The sequence below is a fragment of the Schistocerca serialis genome, chromosome 1 (genome assembly GCF_023864345.2).
Source record: "Schistocerca serialis cubense isolate TAMUIC-IGC-003099 chromosome 1, iqSchSeri2.2, whole genome shotgun sequence".
NCBI classification, from domain to species: Eukaryota; Metazoa; Arthropoda; class Insecta; order Orthoptera; family Acrididae; genus Schistocerca; species Schistocerca serialis.
In genome coordinates, this window is record NC_064638.1 from 278623080 (window position 1) to 278648045 (window position 24966).

Genomic DNA, 24966 nt, shown 5'->3' on the forward strand with positions numbered 1-24966 from the left:
CATTCACATTCTTGTTATACATAAATGATTTGCATTCACATGTTAAAGCAGTAGAATGGTACAAGAGTTATAATCAAACCTACTGGAGAAATTTCAACATTTGAGAATAGCTTAAGTCTATCATGTATATCTTGCCATACTTTACACTGATGCCACTGTCGTTAAACTTACTCATTCCTTTTCATAATGAGAAATGGAATTTGTGATCCATGGAACATGAACATAACTAATGAACTAACTAACTAACTAAACCAATTAAAATACTCAACTCAGATGACTTTTGATCTAGGGATCAGTTTATATTGTGTTAAGCTGGAGGCAAAATTAATATGTTCATTTCATACTGTTGTCTTAACAGCACAATCTTTGATGTACAACAGCATATTTAGTAAAGCATTTATCCTGTAACAGTGAGCGGTAAGAATAATATATAGATAGATACCATTCAACGGCATCTTTATTTCTGTTCTTACATTCACTTGCCAGAAAGTTTGTTTTTTAACAGCTTGTATAGCCAATAAAATATTCACACCTGTCAGCACCTGCTTTCTTTGGAATTGGAATCATTACATTCTTTTTGAAGTCTGAGGATATTACACATTTCTCGCCCTTGCACACCAGAAGGAACAATTCTGTCATGGATGGCTCTCCCAAAGCCATCAGTAGGTCTGAGAGAATGTTGTTACTCCAGGGGCTTTCTTTCACTGCTCTATCAAATTCTTCCTGTCATCTCATATCTCCCATTTAATCTTCTTCTCTTTCTTACATCTTCTTCTCTTTCTGTTATATCACCTTCAACTTCATCTCCCTAGTAAGGTAAGAAATTGATAATGCCTTATATATAAATTTAAAGAACCTTAAATTTAAAGAACCTTAGCTGGGGTGGCTAATATCAATACCCACTGGTCCACTGGAATCACACATCTCATATCAGTACTAGGCCTAGTGGAAATGGTCCAAGTGAAATCCAAAAAATATACAGAAATATTGGATTGCACATCAGTCAGCTGGAATTGAAGGTAATTACAATATTGAAGCAGGTGCTTGATACAGTACTGGGAGTACAGCAAATTGAAGATAAGGCAAATATATGAATATTTCATTCTGTAGCTTACTGAATTGTCTTACAAGGTTCCTAATAAATTAAAATTGTGTATCTGACTGAAACTTAAACCTGGATCTTTGCTTTCGTCTTTAGGACAGGCAACTAAAGCTGTTGTAAGCTTAAGGATTTAAAATGACATAGCCTGAAAACTAATGAATGTTATTGTGTAATAATGTCATGATAAATTCTAAGGGGCAAAATCTCGCTCAGCAGTAGCACGTACACCACAATGAAATTTCCTGAGACATTAAATAGATGTGTCTGTCCAGGAGTCAAACCCTTATTTATGGCACCAAACTTCCATATCAGACCAGTTCATAAAGCATTGCCTGTGTAAGTCACCAGGAAGCTTGAAGTTAAATGAAATTATAAGTAAGGATAAAAACTGATTTTGTTCCACTGACTAAATACTGGGAAATTATAATTAATTTGTAAGGAAATTACTAATGTAACTAATTGGTAATGGAAGTTTTTAAACAATACACTCAATCATTTCACTTACACATGCTTCATGAATAGGACTGGTAAAATGTGTAACAACACTTCTCTGGCAGTAATTCTGTCTGCCATAGATATTGCTGTTTTGTATAATATAAGGCAGATGTAAATACAGGTATGTGTGGAGGAGATCTGCATAGTGTTTCATAGCAAGAATATTACAATCATCCATGCTGGACTTTGGTACGAGTTGAACAATTACCAAAATATTTTAGGAATTATATAGTAGTTGGAATTGGACACAACCATGAAATACTGGCAGACCTGCTAAAGACATCGATGGTGACTCACTGAAAATTACAGAAAGACAACAAGAGTGATGGATGAACAACAAAGACAACATGACAGAATGACAGGTCCAGAGAGTGAACTAAATCGAGAGCCTGGACATAGCAATATCAGGAACCAACCAACACATAGTAGCATTAAGATTATGAGAATGCTGTTGGAACATGACAGACGTTTGGGCTTTTTTTTTTTTTTTTTTTTTTTTTTTTTTTTTTTTTTTTTTTTTTTTTTTTTTTTTCCTGCCCCATATGGGCAGGGGAGGGCTGTCAGCAGCACAATCCGCCGCTCTTCAGCCGAGTGACATGACAACTAAAACAAGAATAAAATAATACATACATAAGGAGGCAAAAAAGGGGAACATAAAACAGAGTAAGGGGAGAAAATGGAGGGAAAAATACACTGACATGTAGACGTTCATTGGGGACAGTTCAAAAAGTCACCAGAAAGTTAAAAAACACAGTTGGCGATTCTTAAAACACAGAGAAGGCACTGGATGTGCATGCACAGGTTAAAAGTTGGCCACAGTATTAAAAACACTCCAGGTTAAAAGTTGGCCACAGTATTAAAAACACTCCGAAACAACACACTTAAAACCCACTTGGAGCACACACGACGAAGAATAAAACTACCAGGTGGGACCTGCCGAGGGAAAGATCAGAGAGGATGGAAAAGGAGGGGAGAGCACGGGGCAGCTGGGGAAGCGGCGGGAGGAAGAGATGAGGGGCAACCGTGGGTTCACAAAGAGGCAGGAGACACATGGGGTGGGAGAGGAAAAGGGAAGACAGGGCAGGAGGGAGCGCAGAGACACTGAAAGAAGGCACAAGAGATGGAGGGGGAGTAGGAGGGGAAATCCGCTCAGAAGGAGGGAGGGGGAGGAGAGGGAGCCTGAGGAGGAGGCAGGAAGAGGGGGTTAGAGTTGGTAGGAAGGGTAGATGTCAGGGCGAAGCTCATCATCCGGGAGTGGTAGACGGTGGAAGTTGTGTTGGGAAAGGAGATGGAGGGTGTGGAGATGGAGAGAGGGAGGGACACAACGGTAAAGGCGCGGCAACTGGTTGGGAGTGGAGAGGAAGGGAGACACCAGGGGGTGAGGGGGATCAAGGTGGCAGACAATATATAGTGTGCGGATGTGTTCAAGGAAAAGGAGAAGGTGGGGGAAGGGGATGAGGTCATAGAGGATGCGCGTGGGGGACGGAAGGCGGACGCGGAAGGCGAGGCGGAGTGCATGGCGTTCGAGGATTTGGAGGGTGTTATAGAACCGGGGAGTGGCGGAAATCCAAGCGATGCTGGCATAACAAAGGATGGGCAGATCATGGATTTGTAGGTGTGGAGGATGGTGGAAGGATGCAGACCCCATGTCCGGCCGGACAGGAGTTTCAGAAGGCGGAGGCGGTTGTGAGCTTTGTTTTGGATGGTAAGGAGATGGGGAGTCCAGGTGAGGTGGCGGTCGAGGGTGAGGCCAAGGTATTTGAGGGTAGGAATGAGGTGGATAGGACGGCCATAAATGGTGAGGTAGAAATCATGGAGGCGGAAGGAGCGGGTGGTGCGGCCTATGATGATCGCCTGGGTCTTGGAGGGATTAACACGCGAGGAACCACTGGTTGCACCAAGCGGTGAATTGGTCTAGGTGGGTTTGGAGGGTACGTTGGGACCGTTGAAGGCTAGGATACAGGGCTAGGAAGGCGGTGTCATCAGCAAACTGGAGAAGATGAACAGGAGGGGGAGGTTTGGGCATATCAGCAGTGTACAGGAGATAGAGGAGAGGGGAAAGGACAGAACCTTGGGGCACGCCGGCAGAGGGGTAGAAAGTATGGGAGTTGGAATTGTGGATAGTTACATAGGAGGGACGATGGGAGAGGAAGGAAGCAACGAGACGGACGAAGTTGATGGGGAGAGCATAGGTCTGGAGTTTGAAAAGGAGCCCGGGATGCCAGACACGGTCATAGGCGTTCTGGAGATCAAGGGAAACAAAGATAGCAGAGCGACGGGAGTTAAGTTGGAGGGAAAGAAGATGGGTAAGGTTAAGGAGCTGGTCGTCAGCAGAGAAGGAAGGCCGGAAGCCACATTGGGTAAGAGGAAGGAGGCGGTGCTGGTTAAGGTGGCGGTGGATACGGCGAGAGAGGATGGCCTCAAAGACCTTACTGAACACGGAGGTGAGGCAGATGGGAAGATAGGAAGAGGTAGCAGAGGGGGGTTTGTTAGGCTTAGGGCAGAGGTTTGGGCTCTGCACTGCCAGCTTTATAGCATGGTCACAGGTGCGGGTAGGCTGGCATGTGGGGCATAGCACCACCACCTAGAGACAAGGCCGCGGCGTGAAATTCATTGCAGGTTGTGACGTCACTCCAAGCGGGCCACCATGTTGTGTTTCGAAGCGTTTGTTTATCTACACGTTTGTTTGGATCGAGTGCTATGTTCGTGCTTTAAACTAGCGATTACAGAGTTTACGTGTAGTGAAGCTACTGTGAACATGGTTTACAAATGTTGTGTGCCAAGGTGTCGTGGGAATTACGGAACTGGACCGAAAGTAATGTTGTTTTCCTTTCCGAAAGATGCGAATCTGCGTTGGAAATGGCTTTCAGCGATTCATCGGGACAATTTCCAACCCACTGAGCACACGAAGGTATGTAAAAACTATATTCCTAGTACAATTATTATTATTTTTCTGGTGGAATGTCTTGCATTTTGGATACATTTGACTAAAATTTTGAGCAAAAGTTCGCAGTAAATAGGCCTAGTATTCGTTTTCAAATGGCTTTATTTTGATTTTGAAAACGAAATGTAAATTTGTGGCTCGTGTTACTTTTTATTCGTGTTTAAATTTCTCTGCAGTTTGTATTTTGTTACACATTACCGATACGTTTTATTCTCTATTTGTGAGTGGATGTTGTTTTTCACTCTCGCATTAGTTAGCACGAGTGCTAACGAATGTTGAAACTGCTGTTTTCATGTTTAAAAAGCGATCTCTCTGTATGAAGCATATCCGTGTTGTTTTTCTATGCGTTAGTTTTTCCTGTTAGACATTCGCCAACCCACAATCAAATAATTATCTTTCAACCTAACCTAACTTCAGGTTACGATGCAGAATAGGTGTCTTCACAAACAGATTTCAATGGCGTTCTGTATCACTTGAGCCGCCTCATATAACGACATTCTCGTTAATAACGCATCCAGTTACTTAATCTGTCTGGTATTTTAAATGTTCCAGATGGTTAATTGAAATGACAAGTGTCATTTAGTTCATACGACACAGCTTGGCACTTAATGTTTAGTGGATATCTTCTTAACATTCTTCCAGTTGGATGGTCATGACTGTCTTACTGAGGTGTGTCATTTACGTTGGCATCTGTTCAACTTTATTTTGTGTTTGGCATGCGTTTGCTTTGGAGTTGTTGTTCTATCCAAACATGAAATTTGTGCTAGGCATATATTAAGACCCTCATTCAGTGTTACCTGCAATGACACAGTTTTAATATGCGCTGGCATAAAAACACCCACAGTGAAATAGTATTCTGCAGCTGTTGATATCTCTTATACCATGACAATGAAGAAACTGTAAAGTCAAAATTATAAAATAATTGCTATGTTAACATGCAGAATCCAACATATTACTGAAATTTGGTGCCACTTAATCCATAATAGGAACTTCACTCTTATAGCTCCATAAATATCAAGTACTGCTGTAACACAAGCAGTTCACAGGTATATTCATCATATACTGATGCCTGGTGAGGTATGCTCCTAGTGCTTATAGTACTAATTAATAAAAGAATATTAAAATGGAATATGCATGTTGTTGTAGAACATGGTATATTGCTGTTAGGCCTAAATAATTTGTGTACTTCCACTAAGGTGTGACCTGTCAAGCTGATATTGGTGGAAAATGAATGAGTATCCAGTGTTTTTTACTTTCACATGCAGACACACATCTCTAGATCATGCTGTATATTGTACTGACTCACACTACTTTGTTTTAGGTTTGTGAACTTCACTTCACCGAATCTGACATCTGCCGGCATACGGAATGTTATGATGAAGTGAAAGGCACAAAGCTTACTGTCAAGCTTTCAAGATCAAGGCTTAGAGAGGGTGCTGTCCCATCAGTGGTACCAGGCTGCCCAAGCTATTTGTCTACTCCATCCACCAGCTCTCGAGAAAGTGCAGAGGAAAGGAGAGCTAGATTGGACAATGAACATCTTCTACAAGCAATTAAAGACAGTATAGTAACCAAAACAGAGTATGATTTGAGGAAGTTATTTTCTACTTTTGAAGTATTTCTGCAGTGCCTAGAAAGAGAAACCATACCCAGTGAATGGACCATTGTTAGGAGAAGTGACTGTGTCCTATTTCTATTGCTTACTGTATTGCCTGCTCCATCTGTGTCTGTATCTGATGTAGTGACAAATGATTTGCAGTTGTCTGCCTATCGAAGTAACACTGAGATAAGAAAGATAGGCAGTAGAAAAATATCACACAAACTTTCAAATATGAATGATTTGTTTACAGTATTAGACAAAGTGAAAGAATTAGTCAGTGCATAAGAAAATTCATTAAAAATCCAGTGCCTTCTCATACAGGACATTTTAAATGACATGTGCAGTTCTGTAGATGAAGAAAAACAGAAACAAATTAAATTCTTAAGTGAGCAAGTTAAGTTGCTATGTAGCTGTGAGGAAAACTATAGGTTTAATCCTCACTTTTCTATATTTTGTTGTATCCTGCATTCTATCTTCCCTCATGCCTATAAATTTTTGAGGTCATCTGGCAATCTTATTCTTCCTCATCCAAGAACTTTACAGAAAATATGTTCCTCATATACTAATGGTCCTCATAATGAACAAAATGAAGGTGCTATGCTCCTGTATATTAAGGAAAGATTTAAATCTTTGCAGGAAAGTGGTTGTACCATTTCTTTAATGATGGATGAAATTCATATTAAACCTTATTTTGATTACAAGGGAGGAAACATTGTGGGGGCAGCATTTGATAGTGACAAGGCTGCTACTACAGCATATGTTTTTATAATACAATCATTGCTGTCTTCTTTTAAAGAAGTAGTGCATGTCCTTCCAGTGAGAAACCTTGTAGCTGAACAGTTATTTTTGTATGTGAAGAAAATATTATGTGGCCTTTATGACATTGGTTTCAAAGTTATTTGTGTAGTTAGTGACAACAATGCTATAAAAAGGAAATCTATGGCACTTTTCAGCTCACCTCCAAAACTCAGTATAGTTTACCCACATCCAGCTAATCCAACTCAGCCACTATTTTTTATAATTGATTCTGTCCACATCCTTAAGTGTATACGTAATAATTGGGTTAATCAAAAGGACTCTCAAGTTTTGCTCAAATATCCACAATTTGATGGAAGCAGTGATGATTGTCAGGTGTTAATGGCATCTTTTGAAGCATTGAGGCAGCTTCATAAGATTGAATGTAATGGTCTACTTAAGCACTCTTATGGTCTTTCTTTGAAGTCTCTTTATCCATCTTCACTTGAGAAACAGAATGTGAGCCTTGTTTTGCAGGTATTCAGTGAATATACAGCTGAAGCCGTTTCAACTGTAGGAGAACAGAAAAACTTGTTACATTACCAGACCACTGCAGAATTTATTAAAATTATACTTACATGGTGGAAAATTGTAAAGGTTAAGACAGTTCACAAAGGTGTTCGACTAAATGATCTCTTCCAGTGCCCTCTGTCTTTAAGTAATAGTGATGAAAAATTAGTTTTTTTGGAAAAGTTTCTTGTGTGGCTTGATAAGTGGAAGGACTTAGGCCTGAAAAATAATACCCTTTCAAAAGATACACATATAGCTCTGACACACACAACCTATGGTTTGATTGAGATGGCAAGGTACTGTACTAAAGAGCTTGCTTTCACTTATTTTCTGCCTGGAAAAATTCAAACTGATTCTCTGGAAGCAAGGTTTAGCAGTTATCGATCAATGGCTGGCTCTCAATATCTCATATCTGTGAGACAGATTTTTGAAGTGGAAGCGAAGATGAGGATGCAGAACATGTTACCACTCACATTGAATTCAAGTACTTTTGGTAAACTTCCTGTTGCAGAAGGGTTCATCTTAAATTGTAATGATGACACAAGAGAGACTATACAAACAAACTCTGAGTTTATGGTTGACATTATGTATTTGGATGAAGATTTCAGGCAGGCAGAAACATACCTTCCAATATTAACATATTTAGTAGGGTATTGTGTTCGCAGTGTACTGAAGAAACAGCAGTGTGAGGTGTGCAGCAAATACCTTCTCTTAGACAAAGAAATGTGACTTCATGGTGAACAACATCTTAGTTTAATCAAAAATTTGGACAGGGGTGGTCTGTTTTTCCCTCAGCCTGATGTTGTGAATGTTGTTATTTACAATTACATTACTGTACAGAAATTAATATCTGCCCCTAATGAAAAAAAATTTTTGTCATCCAACAGTCAAAGGGTGTTTGTTCAAAATGTAACCATAAATGCTGTTCAGAAGAAAAGTTTCTTCTTAACAGACTTTATTTGCAGTAATGGTCATTCGGCAGATGAAATACTGAAGTTGTTAGTCAAAGTATCCACCAATGCATTATTAAATAATTACATTAAGAAAAAGAATGACACCTTTACTGCTTCTCTTAAGAAACGGAAGCATAGCACATTTTAATTTGCGTACAGTTTACATGCTAGGACATTTATCAGGTGTCACAGGAAATTTCTATTATGTCTCACACATTCAGTTACATTGTATTTGGTCCACTGAAAGCAGAGGCAGGTTCCATAATCCATATTGGTGTAGTACCTTCAACTGAATGCACACTAATAGTCATTTGGTCCATAAAGCATGTAAGTTTTGGATAATTTGCTTCCAACAGTTTCAAATGTCAGAAGGTCACAACTGTTTCCATACAGACTATTCAGCTGAAGTAAATACTTTGTCCAGCACTAATGGCTAGTTTCAATCTCATAATTGTAAAATTTTATCAGTTTGTGTACACATCCATCTGTGCACCTGATACTGGCCTAAGGTTGAAACTGGGCCAGTTTTTCCTAGTAAGGTTTTTATGTCTTTCAGCTATTCTGTGCACAAATATTTACATCTTCCTTTCAATTTGTTGAGACTGTGCTGCCCAACAAGAAGAAGTCTGTTAAAGTAATTCTGTATTAAACCTCATCTAATTCATTATAACTATGTATGTAATTAGAGGCTATTATTTTGGCATGCAGACGTATAAAACTTACAGTAGAATATTACAATACTACAAAAGGGAAAGCCAAAAATGGATTTCTCCAGTTTTCCTGAATCAGAATGACACCAGGGTGCTTCCTAATGTAGTTATTTCTCATAACAGCTGTTCATCTAAATTTTGATACAAGCTGTCAGTACTGTTGCATGTGGGTAACAATTAGTTATTGCTTTGCATATATTATTTTACTGAGACATAGTTACATTCTAGTAGTTGCTTATTCCACTCACAGTTTGGAATAGTTTAATATCAGACACAGTAGTTGGTCTCCATTCCCAAATTTGCATCTCATCCAGACTGTGACCCTTAATTTGTTACTAATCTTATTGTGTGTGTGTGTGTTTTTTTTTTTTTCAACTTATGAAACCCCTTGGTAGTGTGACGCTGTGTGTCAGACTTGGACCGCACATGTGTTTAATATGCTAGAAAATTTCATAACAGCACACACTTTGGTACTGAGTGAAAAGTGTGTTCTTGAACTGTTTCTGCCAGTAGCTGTAGAATCTTGTGATACAGAAAATCACTTCACAGCATTAAAATACAGCTTCGGTGTTCCATACAGTCAGTTTAATTGAAACAGTTTATTCTAACAGGAATAATGTGAAAAGTGGTCTTTATATAGTAATTAAGGAAAAGTTCTTCCCACCTATATAGAGGGAGAGTATCCTTACAAACATTAAGGAGTGTCATGTTGCTGCATTTTATTTGAATGTGTAGGACATTATATCCTACACCATTCACTTTAATTTGGAATCAGTGTAAAATTGTTACAGGTTTGATTTATGTTGTACATCTTTAGTTAATCCCAGAGTTAGTTCCTCTGATTTATTTTGTTTACACTTAAGTTCATTACAAGGAAATTGGCCTACTTCTAGCTTATGGCAGGGTTTTCAACAAATGTTGCATAGCTGTGCAGTAACAATATAAAAGAGTTCTTTCAGTTGTGGATCAGGTATTCAACTGTAATGTGAGGTTGGTCTGATATGTTGTCATACTCAGTATTACCTTTACTTATTAGTTTCCAACTACTAGCTACATTTTCACTTCGTTGAATGTCCTTCAGTAGTGCCTCATCCCAGTACACCTTTATATCATGGTGCATACATTCCAACAAATGTTTGTTGCTCTATTAATCTGTCTGATTTAATACTTTTGTCAGCAACATAAGTCATTGTTAGTCACAATTATTAAATTTTATAGACAGTAAGACTGGTAATGTAACCTGTTATACGCATCTGACATGTTTTGCAACTGTCATTTTTCACAAAATACAATATATCAAATGTGTACAACTAATCAATCATTCTGAAAGTAGAAAAGGTTTGCTGCCTTTTAAGATGGAAATCGTGATTTATTTCTGTAATGGAACCATGTTGTGCCCTGGATTTTGTAACAGCATTTTCAGGAAGTAGATGTACATATGACTGACTTAAATAAATTATAGTTCATTACTTCTAGTGTTTTATAATCCTACATTAACATAAACTACTAATAATTACATTATTTTAAGCATGCTGAGTACTACCGTTCTCATGTTACAGTAATCTGTCTACATAATACAAAGAATTTAACTTGATGTAGTCACCAGCAGTGATTTCTGATCTATCCCTGGAGTTACTAAAGTGCAAATGTAAATTGTAGTGTCCCTTGTTCTGAAGTTTAATACAATGACACATTGTCTCATTCCAACTGCTGCAAATGTCTGCTGAAGGTTTGTAGATTTTCACTGTTGACTTATATAAAGGTCCTGTTGATAAAACTACTGTTGTTTGCAGGGCTTACAGCATGCATTTTGAACAGCTGACCATTATGGTCAGGAATACATCTAAAATTTCACTTAAACATATGTTGCTAATTCTTTTATCTGCAGAGTATTGTCAATCAGGCTTGTAAAGTTCTTTGCAACTCTTGTGAGAAAGTCAACACCTGCACATGGCTCATTACATGCTCAAAATCTGCCATATTTTTACAGGAAAGAAAATTTACATTACAATAACAACGCATAATTCGTTTTGTTTCCGAGAAAAGGTGAGTTAAAAGTGATTGATTGCTTGGGGAATGTACTCAGCTTTCCTGAGGGCGTTCTATAAACAGTTACAGAATATTTATTTAGGATACTGAAGGCAGAGGAATTTAATATTATACACTGTATTAGTGCAGAATTTTTCAAGTGAGTGTAAATAATAGTCGTCTGGTCCAGAAAATCACAGTGCATTTTTCACAAATGTACCTTGTTTTATCATGTATATCGCAATATTATTTACATCCCGCACTCATACGTTTTCACTGGCTATTGATAAGTCTTAAGCAATTACATTACCGGAAAAAAAGAATTATAAACTATAGCTTCTGCTATATCGCGATTGATAAAGTTACGTATTTTAACCATACGCAAAGTACTCTCCTCTTTGCGTGGTATCATTTGCCAAGATCTCGTTTCGTTATCTCCAGCGGTTTACGAGATATGAGAGGCGTTATGAATATTTCAGTCCCGCGCGTTGCGATCGGAAGTGAAGTTGCTGCAGATGCTCAATTTTTTCGAGATTGGAAGCAGATATTGATCCAAAGTTTTACGAAAATTTCCGAACCTCATCTGTATTTCACACACAGCAATAGAATGTATAATATGCATCAAACACAAATTCATAGCGCCCCCTATTTTTGATGGCAATGTTCTCAAATTTGATACTCATCTGTGAAATACCACAATAGTTATGACCATTGTCGAAATGATTGGCACTTCATCATGAAGCTGCCATATAAAGCTAGAAGTATTTCAGAAATGAATTATTTTTTACGGAACAGGTTCTGTAAAACCGTTTGACAAAGATTTGCAGGCCGTACGTCTCGAATCCTTAAGCGCAGCGCCAAGCCAACCCTGGCCCGCTTTGCGTGACGTCACAAGAGCGCGCCGCGGTCTTCTCTTTAGGTGGTGGTGGGCATAGTCCATGCCTAGTACTGAGACGGCGACAGCAGTGCTCACAAATATTAGGAGTGCCACCTACTGGCTGTTGTCTAGCCCGATGCATCATAGCAGGCTTTTCAATTTGTCAGGTCGGGATACCAGAGGAATGTTATATGAAACAGAAGTAACAATCTTTGTACAGAGCATCTGCAATTTCTCTTTAAAGAGGGACAGTATTTATATCAAGGGCAGGGCTGGTTTAAAGCCAAATTAGACAAGCTGAGAGGGGTGCCAGAGGCACCCTAGTATAAAATTTGTTCAATCACTTGCATGGAAAAATGTTCTCTTATCAGCCCTGGTCAAAGGTGCAATATATCTGTGGCCAAGAGTGCTGAAGTGATTGATGACTGCCTTACTACAAAACTGTATTTCTCTTTGTTGTTAAATATAGTACGGAGGGTGGTAACACTGTGGACATTTCCAGTATCAGGAAGTGAACAATGTAAAATTACTCTCCAGTTTTTCATAAAGAAATGTGATGGAACACAATTTTGACCTCTTTCCTCATTTGACCCTGTAAAATATTGTATATACAAGGTGGTCCATTGATAGTGACTGGGCGAAATATCTCACGAAATAAGCGTCGAACGAAAAAACTACAAAGAACAAAACTCGCCTAGCTTGAAGGGGGAAACCAGATGGCGCTATGGTTGGCCGGCTAGATGGTGCTGCCATAGGTCAAACAGATAGCAACTGTGTTTTTTTAAATAGGAACCCCCATTTTTTATTATATATTCGTATAGTATGTAAAGAAGTATGAATGTTTTAGTTAGAGCACTTTTTTCGCTTTGTGATAAGTATAAGTACGTGGTATCACGTAACATTCTGCCAATGCGGACAGTATTTGCTTTGTGATACAATACCCGTGTTAAAATGGACCATTTACCAATTGTGGAAAAGGTCGATATCATGTTGATGTATGGCTATTGTGATCAAAATGCCCAACGGGCGCGTGAAATGTATGCTGCTCGGTATCCTGGATGACATCATCCAAGTGGCCGGACCATTGGCCCGATAGTTATGTTATTTAAGGAAACAGGAAGTGTTCAGCCACATGTGAAACGTCAACCACGACCTGCAACAAATGATGATGTCCAAGTAGGTGATTTAGCTGCTGTTGCGGCTAATCCGCACATCAGTAGCAGACAAATTGCACGAGAATCAGGAATCTCAAAAACGTTGGTGTTGAGAATGCTACATCAACATTGATTGCACCCATACCATATTTCTATGCACCAGAAATTGCATGGCAAAGACTTTGAACATTGTGTACAGTTCTGCCACTCGGCACAAGAGAAATTACAGGACGATGACAGATTTTTTGCATGCGTCCTATTTAGTGACGAAGTGTCATTCACCAACAGCGGTAACATAAACCAGCATAATATGCACTATTGGGCAACGGGAAATCCACGATGGCTGCGACAAGTGGAACATCAGCGACCTTGGTGGGTTAATGTATGGTGCAGCATTATGGGAGGAAGGGTACTTGGCCCCCATTTTATCGATGGCAATATAAATGGTGCAATGTATGCCGATTTCCTACGGAATGTTTTACCGATGTTACTACAAGATGTTTCACTGCATGACAGAATGGTGATGTACTTCCAGCATGATGGATGTCCAGCACATAGCTCGCATGCGGTTGAAGCGATATTATTTTTGTGTCTTGTACTGTGACTGCATACACTCTGCATCAAAAGTTTTAAGTTTTCTTTGTAGCATCCAAACAACAGGTCTATGGAGCTTTCACAGAAATTGTATATCAAACATGATCCATGATTGACTCTTTATCTCAACACAAGCATAAACAATATATAAATATCTCTCAACACCATGATGCTTCCCCTCAGATTTTTTTTTTTGTTTTTTTTTTTTTTGTACAACCCATCTGGAATGCCCTTACCACTGCACTTCCTACGACATATGGTGATGTATAATAAATACATAATACTATGAGACTTTAACGCAAAGCACCATACGCTAGGTGACACAGCCGATAATGGTAACAGTCGAAGTCTATTTGACTTCCTGATGACAGAACCGATGGACCAGCTACCAGTCAACCAACTAACATTCATAGGTCATCGAGGCCACTCGACAACAGGCCACGTACTATGCGGACACATCATTAGCGACACAATGTTAGATGCTGTCGTGGGCACCTCTATAACGAGCGACCACCTACCAATCCTTTTTTCAACCAGCGCCGCCCTGCCCCCAGATCATATACCCACAAGACGAAAGACCTGCAAATACGGACTGGGACAAATACAAAGACGTGCTCACAGAACAATTATCAATACCACTGATGATAACTGACGATAACGACTTCCAACACGCCACCGACAGAACAGAGACTGCCATGCAACAAGCAAGAGATGAGGCCATTCCCACCATAGAAGTCGAAAATTGGAAACAAGCCATCCCCCAGGAAGCCCTCAACCTAATACGACAAGAAAAACAACTCTACAGACAAATCAGACAAGACGACAACCCAGACCTGAAAAGACAATGGAACAGACTGAATTCCAGGATTAAAAGAACCATATTTGAATACCGACAAAGACAGTGGGACGACACATGCAGAAGACTAAACTACAGGGAGGAGGGAAATTCTGGCAACGCTTTAAACCACTATCGGGACAACAACAGTCAACAAACACCACATTACTAGTGGACAACGAGCCAACAACAGACAAAGCAGAACAAGCCAAGGCATTTAGACAAGTACTACAGCAATTATACTCTTTCCCACAACCTTGAGATGACTGGGTGTTTGTGTTGTCCTCATCATTTCATCATCATTCATGAATGTGGAGAGTTTGGACTGAGCAAAGGTTGAGAATTTGTAAGGGCGCTGATAACCATGCAGTTGAGCGCCCCACAAAGAAAACATCATCATCATCTTTCCCACAAGACGCTAAATTCGACGACAACTACAGACAACAAGTTGAGCAACAACTAATCATAACCCTAAACACCCCAATGACAGAGACAGAAGACAAAAACACACTGACTGCAGAGATCACCAACACAAAAATCATGAATGCCTAGACAGAATGACATAAGCCGTATACACCTCCAGAAAGCTCCAGCCCACCTCCTGACACCCATCCTCTCCCTCGTCTAAAACTACTCTTTCACAAATGAAACACTACCGACCAGCTGAAAACTAGCAAAACAATAATGTTACCAAAACCTGACAAACCAAAGACTGACTCACGATCCTACAGACCGATATCTCTACTCGACATCATAGGAAAAACATACGAAAGGATACTAACTGATCACATAAAAACGTATGTAGAACGCAAAGAAATCCTCCCCTTGACACAATCAGGCTTCTGACAAAATCACTCCACCAACGACCCGTTAATCAGACTGACCAACGGAATAATACAAGGTTTTAACAGAGGACACTGCACGCTTGCAGTCTTCTTAGACATAGAGTGTGCCTTCAACAAGCTCTAGCACACAGGACTGCTCTACAAACTGGACAAATTGGGCCTTCTGACCAAGGTTGGGGCTGGGTTGTTTGTGGGAAGAGACCAAACTGCGAGGTCATCGGTCTCGTCAGATCAGGGAAGGATGGGGAAGGAATTTGGCCGTGCCTTTTCAGAGGAACCATCCCAGAATTTGCCTGGAGAGATTTAGGGAAATCATGGAAAACCTAAATCAGGATGGTCGGACGCGGGATTGAACCGTCGTCCTCCCGAATGCGAGTCCAGTGTGCTAACCACTGCGCCACCTTGCTCGGTCTGACCAAGGTTGTATGACTAATACAAGCCTACATCACAAACAGGAAGTGCAAGGTACATGTTTGCGGTGCTTCCTCTCAAGAATTCACACCCCAAGCAGGAGTGCCACAAGGAGGCATCCTATCCCTGCTTCTGTATGTGTTTTACATGGCTGACGTACCAATGACAACAACCCCTACAGAAACGGTAGGACTTTATGCTGACTACACTGCCTACTGGTGTACAGAATTGAAGACGAAAACTGTACAACGAAAGACACATGTCTACCTACAAAGACTAGAAACCTGGATGGCAAAATGGAGAATCCGCCCAAACCCATCCAAAACCCAAATGGTTTTATTTAGACACAGACACCTGACCAAAAAATGACAACAAAATACAAATGACATACAACTGACACTGTGGGACACACCACTAAGACTTAATGACACTGCCAGGTACCTAGGAGTGTACCTAGACAAACATCTAAATTGGAAAACACACCTCACATACCTGCTAAACAAGATGAGAAAAAGACAATGCCTAATCAGACGAGTACAAGGACAATTCCATGGATGTGATGACCAAACTGCAATCCACACCTACAAGACGTACATTAGACCTGTAATAGAATACGCTGCAGCCCCCTTAGGGGGCTTGCATAAACCGGTAGCAGAACGACTTTACTTGACCGAAAGATGACTTTTATGCAGAATCTGTAGACTGGCAAGGCTCACACCCAGTGACGACATATATGACATCACAGGTGTGGAGCCGCTACAGAACAGACTGACTAAACTCAGAGCAAACTACGGGAGACATATATTAACGAAACACCCAGACATGGAAGACATCCTGACAACAAGACCACGAATGAACAGGTGACCAAAATTCAAATACACCCAACCAGCGCATACAGTAGCACACAACACCATCCTAGAATACCCAGACCTCGACCCCATCATGGAACCACTAACCCAAGACATCCCACTTCCCCCACACCTGACCCAAAGACAGAGAAAATAACGCCATAAAATACACATATACATGCACACACACACACATGAACAATAGAACTAAGTTAGACATAAAACATAGCATTGACATAAAAATTATGTAATTGTTCACCACTGCCCTGAAAGTCATCTCCCTAAGCTGATCGGAGGACGCGATGTAAACAGGAGAGCACCCTAAACACCAAATTGACAACTGCTCTCTAAATTCAATTGTACAATCAAATCAAATCAATTGTATATCATCAAACTATCCTTGCCTCCCACCTTTACTGGACAATATAAAAATCAGTGGCATTGTTACTGTTAATGCTAATGTTTAAGCATAGCTGTCTATATCTATCTATACACATATAATAAATAAATCACTTAAGTAGTTACATAAAATAACACCACCCCAACTCACACACACAAAATGAAGCAACACCACATTAAAGCACAAACATCAGTCGCCTCAAAGCATTTTACACACTGTATATTATTGTACTGTATTTTTATTGTATGATACAAATTTACTGTATTCCAATATATTCATACAGGATTTATGGAATAATCATGATGAAAAATATTGTGTAATCTATAAAACTTGCACTGTATTTCAATATGACTTAAAAATTTAATTTTAATTTTATTTTATATTCTTGTATACTGTTTCATACTCTATACTGTAAATATGATCAAATGCACTTTTGCAAAAAAAAAAAAAAAAAAAAAAAAAAGTACTTGTAGAGCAAAAGGCTGAAAAGGGTAATGCAAGCCCCCAAACAGCAAAATGCTATATGGGCATTGAGGTAAATAAGTCTGTTTACAAAATTACATTATTTCAAAGTGGTTATACCAGAGAAGTTTTACACTAATTCAAAATGAATGAGTGAAAGTCAATACAAGGATTCTGCTGGCAACAACTTGGATGCCACAGATACAGAAGATGGTACTCATTATCCATTCAGAGAACTGGTTGGAATACCAATGTACATCACCATCAGTAATCAATTCAACAATGCTATGCAGTTAATAAGCTAAGTCAGTATACTAACAGCCAAAATCTTGTCCACTGGAAAGTGGCTAAGTGAATCCTTAGAGACCTCAAATGAACCACGGACAAGAAACTGACCTACATCAACAATATGAATGGAGCCTCAACTTCACCCATGCTGATTTGGAAAGTTCCAAAGCTGAAAGGAAGTCTTAAACAGGCAACAGTTTCACCTTATCCAGATCAGCAGCCTCACGATGTTGACACAAGTAGAGAGCTGTTGCTCTTTCATCAACTAAAGCTGAGAATGAGAGCTTCATCGAAGCAGCGAAGGGAGAGATTTACCTGTCAACATTCATGAAGGAGCAGGGCTTAGGAAAACTGTAATACATCACCCTATACAATGACAATTAATCAGCTGAAAAGTTAGCACATAATCCAATTTTTCACTCTAAGATGAGGCCATTCATATACAATATCACTTCTATAAGAGTATCTGCTGAAACAGGAATATCAGCCAACAGAAAATATGATGGCAGATGTACTGACAAAGTGTTCTCCTGTAGCAAAGCATTACAAATGTATTGAAAGACTTGGACTTCAATCCTAGAACCACAAACTTAAGATTCAAGTCTTAATTTATAACTACCTGCAAAATTCAGGGGGTCATGTTGAGATTCAAATTTTACCACCACGTAATATTTTGGTGTCTGTAGATGTCGCTAAGTGCAAGTTTTCAAGTCATTTGTTAGTAGTTGTGTGTTATTCTCTGTACAATGAGTTGTGAATTCCATGTTATGCCTGTATTTTCAAACCACAAGCCAACAATCTTGTAACAACAAATGAATTTGTTCCCCCCACAACTGAATTTTTTTAATGGTCAGGACAGTACTCCCATTCCGTACCAACAGGTTCAAAGGTCTCATTTCCAAATCTATAATAATAATTGAAATTCAATGGACAACACTTATGATTCCTTAGCTATCCTTTGTATTCGCTATTACTAATAAGTTACTTATCTTTACTTGCTTAATATTTGTGCTTCCATCACTACATTGATACTTCTGGTAGTGTAACACTGTAAGGGGAAATTCCTAGTCGCAATGATTAATCCTTCCTGTAATGCATGAAAGATCCAGGGTGGATCACGTCTATCGAACCTATTCACGGACATCAGTTTTGCGTATAATACAGAAATTACAGTTATTATTACCTCACAAGTAGGTATGTTACTAACTACAGCCGGCAAAGAGAACTATTCTAAGCTATTATGTGAGACCACTGCAAGATTTACTGTATGATACTCTACAATTACTCTTATTGCAGAATACATAAGTTAATAGCGTGTGGAAGTACCGTACGCAATATACGGTAGAACACTTGCAACAAAAAAATTGAACGAATGGCAAACTGATTTACACACAGGAATGGGCTTCATAAATGGGGTTTACACGCCCGCCCCCCGTGCAGGCTATAACCTTTCCGATTCTGGTTCTTTCCTTGTAATCTTTCATGTCAACTATTGTTCATTATTGTATTTTGCGGTCAAGAGAATATACACAGCATTAAAAATACGATGTTCTTTAGCGTGCACCCTACACAGCTTTACTTATTTTTTGTGTACGTAATCCATACTCCAAGAGATGTGACTTTAACTTCTTTAAACAGTACTGACCTCAGATAAGGCCATAACAGATTTCCGGCGACACAACATCGTTGTTATTAAGAATTGTCGTTCTTAATGTGACAATGCGGTATAGTTTTTGTTCTTGAACTTCGAAATAGTATGTACTGCTGCTGGAAGTTTCTATTGATGTGTAGGCCGTATAATTTAGGCAAACATATTTATTTTCGTTTGATCATAACAGGCGATGCTATAGTGGAACATGAAGTTCTAATGTGCTCATTATCAGAGTATTCTATGTCTTAACTCGTAAGTAAGTGGTGAGCGCGTGTGTTACGAGGTAATACTAAAAGGGACACTCAAGTGGCCGAAGTTGTGTCCAATTGAGAGAATTGCATCGGATCGTAGACACACGCTAAATTATTATGTATTCCAAATACAAAACTCAAAGTCTCTGCATAATTTAAACTACTTCTATGTCATCAGCAAACATATACTGAAGAATATAAACAGTGCACAAACTCTCAAGAACGAGAGTGCGAGACACGATTTCAGATTTACTCTGCCCGCTGCCGTCCTAAGCCTTTTAACGTCGCTCGCCTGCGGTGCCACCTATCAGCAATTGACGAAACTGTAAATGAGGCACTGAAGTACGATATTTACAGCGCCTAATTATGGTCAAATAACTTCGTAATGTCTTATTTATGCCTTTGCTTTCGTACAAAATTTATTAGCTTGCAGCTAATTTGTTTTAAAATATAAAAACTCTATTTCTATTCTTAAATTTCATAACGTTCTCAAAATCACTTTGAAAACGGCAAGTCTGTTTATATAATGCAATTTTAAAGGTATTTCATGGGGAGGTACGATGTCGTGGGAGCTTCGACACTCTTCCTTGCAACAACAACAACAGCAACAACAACGATTAATGCTACCATGGCGACGATTACCTTCCCTTTTTATTACCTCACACAAATTGTTAATTTGTCAGCGATTGGAGGTCTCCAATCAATTAACAGACCGACAGATTTAGCATTGAATTTACTCGACGCTCATGCACCTTCCTTACTTTGAAATATCACAATAATAATATACGTACCATAATTTCAAAATGTCTATTATCTTCCAAGGCCAAATGTGTTAATAAGCTACGTAAAAATATGGGGGAGGTACAACTATAACATTGCCCAGAAAAATCAAATTCTAAGCCGTTCACTAAGAAAATATTCCTTCCTTTTTGTCTTTTTTGTATATGGAAGCAGTAATGACAATTTAATGCCTTTCTGACCACGTCAATTACTCCACACGGGATATATTATATACAGAACCTCAGTTCAAAGTCACACAAACTGAAAACTTCCCAAATGCTTGAGTTCAGAAACATTTTCTGTATGTTTAGTTGCTTATTTGATGATGAAAGTATTAGTTAGAAATGGGATTCTTTATAACTCAAAAGATAACTAATAACATATTTTTCAGCACATGGGATATCTGAGGTGGCTAAATATTTTAGTAACTAATGCCTAAAAGTAAATACCACAGAATCACAGTTATTGTTGTTGAAAGCAGGCAACTCGTGCCACAAATGTGTAGGAGATATTTGTGGAATCCTGTATACAGGCAATAAAGGCTTTAAATTGTTTGGTCTGCACCTAGATGGCAATCTATGATGGGAAAGACATGTTAACTGAGCATGCAGGAGAATAAGCAATGCATTGTATTTCCTTACCCAACCCTCCAAAATTTTATTTAATAAAACAAGTTTACAAGTTGTGGGATAGAGCTATTGGGGCTGAACAGTAATATACCGACAAACTATGTGGACAGATTCTAGACTGGAAATAGGGGGAAAAAAGTCCTAAGAACATATGTCCGGAAATGGAGGGCGTATGGGCATCAACAGCAAATTATCCTGGAACAGAGTACAGAGCTGCATCGCATCCATGTCACAACAAATGTTTAAAGGGCCTCCATGCGATTGCAGGTGATAAGCATAATAGTGGTATCCATGCAGGGCACACATAATCGTACTTCGGCTATCTCAACATTGGTAGGCCACTTGCCTAGAGCTTGTACCAGGGTTCATGTCAATATCCTGTACAACCCGGTCCTCCAAATCTGGTGTATACATAGTTCATCGCTCCCCTGCATGTTTGTCTGTCGGAAAGGACACTTGGGCATACAAACACTCATAAAGGGCTTGAAACGTAGTGTAATGTCCTTGGTGTCTGTGAGGGTACTTGTTTTGGTGTAGCCATGCTGCCTCTCAGCTATTTCCATCTGCCTGGCTGTACACAAACACTATCTCGACTTGTTCCCGACGTGAATACTGGACCATTCTTCTGCTTACATTATGCTGTGTCAATCACACAGCCTGCAACACACAAGGAACAGATGGCACATGGTCAGAGGAACTGTCATTCGTCAGTGCCATTTGCCGTGGCAACAATGCATATCTGGACACATATCGATAGGACCTTTTTCCTCCATTTCCAGTCTGGAATCTATCCCTGCAGGTTGGTTTTACTGATGTTCACCTCAAATAAGAATTCTAAGCTGTATATATTGTGTATTAACCTTTGTAGTTAAATACGTTATGATTAAACCACCGTACACAAACATGATATGTGCTATACCTCAGCAGCAATATGATGTTTCCAGATGCCAACATTACATGACTACACACAAGAAGAGGTGAGGAAAAATTACATGACTTTATCCATGGGAAGCAGTAACATTGCTTTGAAGAATCAGATAAGTGCCATACTTATCAGTTTGAGTAGAGTGGCATTAGCCATAAGCTGTTGGTAGCATACTATTTGTTAACATATAACTTGACTTGTTCCACATCCTTCAAAGCTTGCATTCAGGATGGGGCTTAGAGAACACAGTGAGTGAGTGAGTAAGGATCTAGCCCTAGGTATTCTAATGATCAGTCCCCAATACATGTACACATTTACTCTTTAACAGTTCTTTGTCGCTGACAGTAAAAATCTGTGATGTACACAATCACAGCAAAATACTCAAAAATAATTTTCATATTGACCTTGCTTCTCTGTCTACCATTTAGAGTAGAATTATGTACACTAATGCAAAGATATTTAACAAGCTCACAGTAAACATAAAGTGAGAAATGGGATTCTCTATCACTTCAAAAGAAAACTAAAAAACTTACCTCATTATATTATCTTCCTAAAGATTATTTTAACATCTAGATTCAGGGACCGAAGAATACTGTTAGCTTCATGGAAAGTGGTTGTGTTCACTGTAGAGCTACATATCACGTAGTAATGCATACTGTCTTTTGGGTTTACTTGAAACACGTTTGAACTTTGAAGTCATCCTACAACACAAGAAAGAATGGAAACACACTAAAATGTATTTCAGCCTTTGAGGCATACTATCTGTTCAGGTTTTCCAGTTCGTAATAAAATAGTAGCTCAATATTTACTATTGCAAAAATAGGAATATATGAATGTTTCACATCACACAGTGGTAGGCAGTTTTTTCGAACACCTCTGTTTCTGACATTATATCAAAGGATAAAAATATCATGTGTAAGTAGTAACACTGTAGAGACATTTTTAAAAATCTGGAAAAACAATTTAGCTGTCAAATTACTAATTATTGTTCTGTTCTAGAAAGTTTGAGGAATTTAAGAATGTAGCAACTGAACACTTTAGTAAATTCTGTCACATGTGGTGACAGCTATAGAACATTAAATTACTTTGTACTGTTGAAGACTAAAGAAAGCCACTAGCCACAAAGCTTATTTTTCTTTTGTTTATTCTTTTTTAAATTGAGCAACAACTCTCTGCAGCTTTTTCCTTTGAGCCTTCATCACATTTCAGGTACACTGTCATAAAATCATTCACAGTTACATTGAGAAGTACTGAAAAAGTATATTGTTTGACATTTTTGCCTCAGTGACCTTCAAACTCTAGATTTTTACTATAGTCAAAATATGACAGTGATCATCTTCATCACATCTGGTCTCAATTGTGTCTGTGTGTGTGTGATATTTTATTGTAAATACATTTTACAGTTTTAAGTTTTTACAGTACCTTGACTTGTTCCACATCCATGATGATTTGCCTTCTTTATGGCATCTAGAGAATGTGATGAATGAATTAAGGATCTCATATGCTCTCCTACAGATGAAAGGTTCATTTTTTGATTAACCTCTTGGTTATGACACCACCATACTCCTTTACTTCAACAAACACAAAGACACAGAATGACAAACTAATACTTGCATTTAATGTTTATACACATATTACATTCATCTATTGCCAGTAATTCTACTTGCTTGAAATTTTATAATTCTTCTTCATATAATTTTTCACATTGTTATTCATATAGCATAATCAGTAGAAGAGCTCTGGTACCAGAAGTTAGCTTATCTGAAAATACTGTAGATACCTTGACCAAAAACGCACAGGGCCCATACATCTACAAAAAGGGCAGTAGAGGCGATCCACAAAACTACTGTTCAGTATCATTGACATTCATCTCATGTACAATCTGAGAACATAATTTGAGATGAAACATAATGAGGTACTGCAAACAGAAGGACTTCATCCATACCAACCAGAATGAATTCTGAAAACATCATAAGCCAGTTATAGTAAAAGTAGTATTTTATTTGTTGAAAGGACAAAAATAAAGGACACTGAGGTTTTATATGATATCAGTTTGTCGATAACATCAGAATGACTGGAAATATACATAGATTTCCTACACCACTAATTCACGTGTTAAAATGATATAAAATTGTAATAATACTGATCACAAAAATACTTGTATGTTCTCCCACAATGTGTTATACCATGAAGTAGACACCATGCCAGTGAGTTACATCATCACCAGTACTTTTACAGATGGTAACCTTTATACTTGGTTATTGAGTGCTAAATAAATAAAGTGAAATATATAGTGAATGAAGTTTTCATTGAGAAGCTTGTCTGCAAAATGTGAAGATTGGAGCTGACACATCACATGATCATGGGTTGGTAGCAAATTCAAGAAAGATTTACTAAAGAGTGAAATTTTAATCTGGTAGGGTGATCAATAAGGAATATAAATATTTTTATATTGATGTATGTCATACTCTGTCTTGTACTGTACAGTGTATTAAATTATTTACACCATGTTTGCTAGGAAATAGTCTTTTATCTAAGATGTTACTCATTAATGATATTGAAAATATGTTTAAAAGTGATGTTGTAGAATTACATTCCAATACCCAGTTTAGAATTTATAAAGGCCATAAACAGACATGGTCTCTTTGTAAAGGTTGATCGTAAATCTTTCCACAGCAGTGAATCTCTTAGATTCGAGTATGAAGTATCCTCAATCTGTTTGACTTATTCAAATCGGTGATCTATAGATCAAAACTTGAACATGACTGTTCTGAAGAGTAAGTGTCTTGTGGGATGTTTCTTATAAGGGTTACTTTGAAAAATATTACTATTTTACTACAGAATATTTTTTTAAAATTTTATTTTAATATTCATGGCCA

At 38.6% G+C, this 24966-nt stretch overlaps 1 long non-coding RNA gene across 1 annotated transcript; it reads right to left on the minus strand.

Moving 5' to 3' along the window:
- Positions 1–439: 439 nt before the first annotated feature.
- LOC126468186 (uncharacterized) lies at positions 440–19989 on the minus strand. Its single transcript, XR_007585995.1, has 2 exons — positions 18847–19989; positions 440–808 (listed from the first exon to the last, which is right to left on the minus strand). It is a non-coding gene; the product is annotated as an uncharacterized LOC126468186 (long non-coding RNA).
- Positions 19990–24966: the final 4977 nt, after the last annotated feature.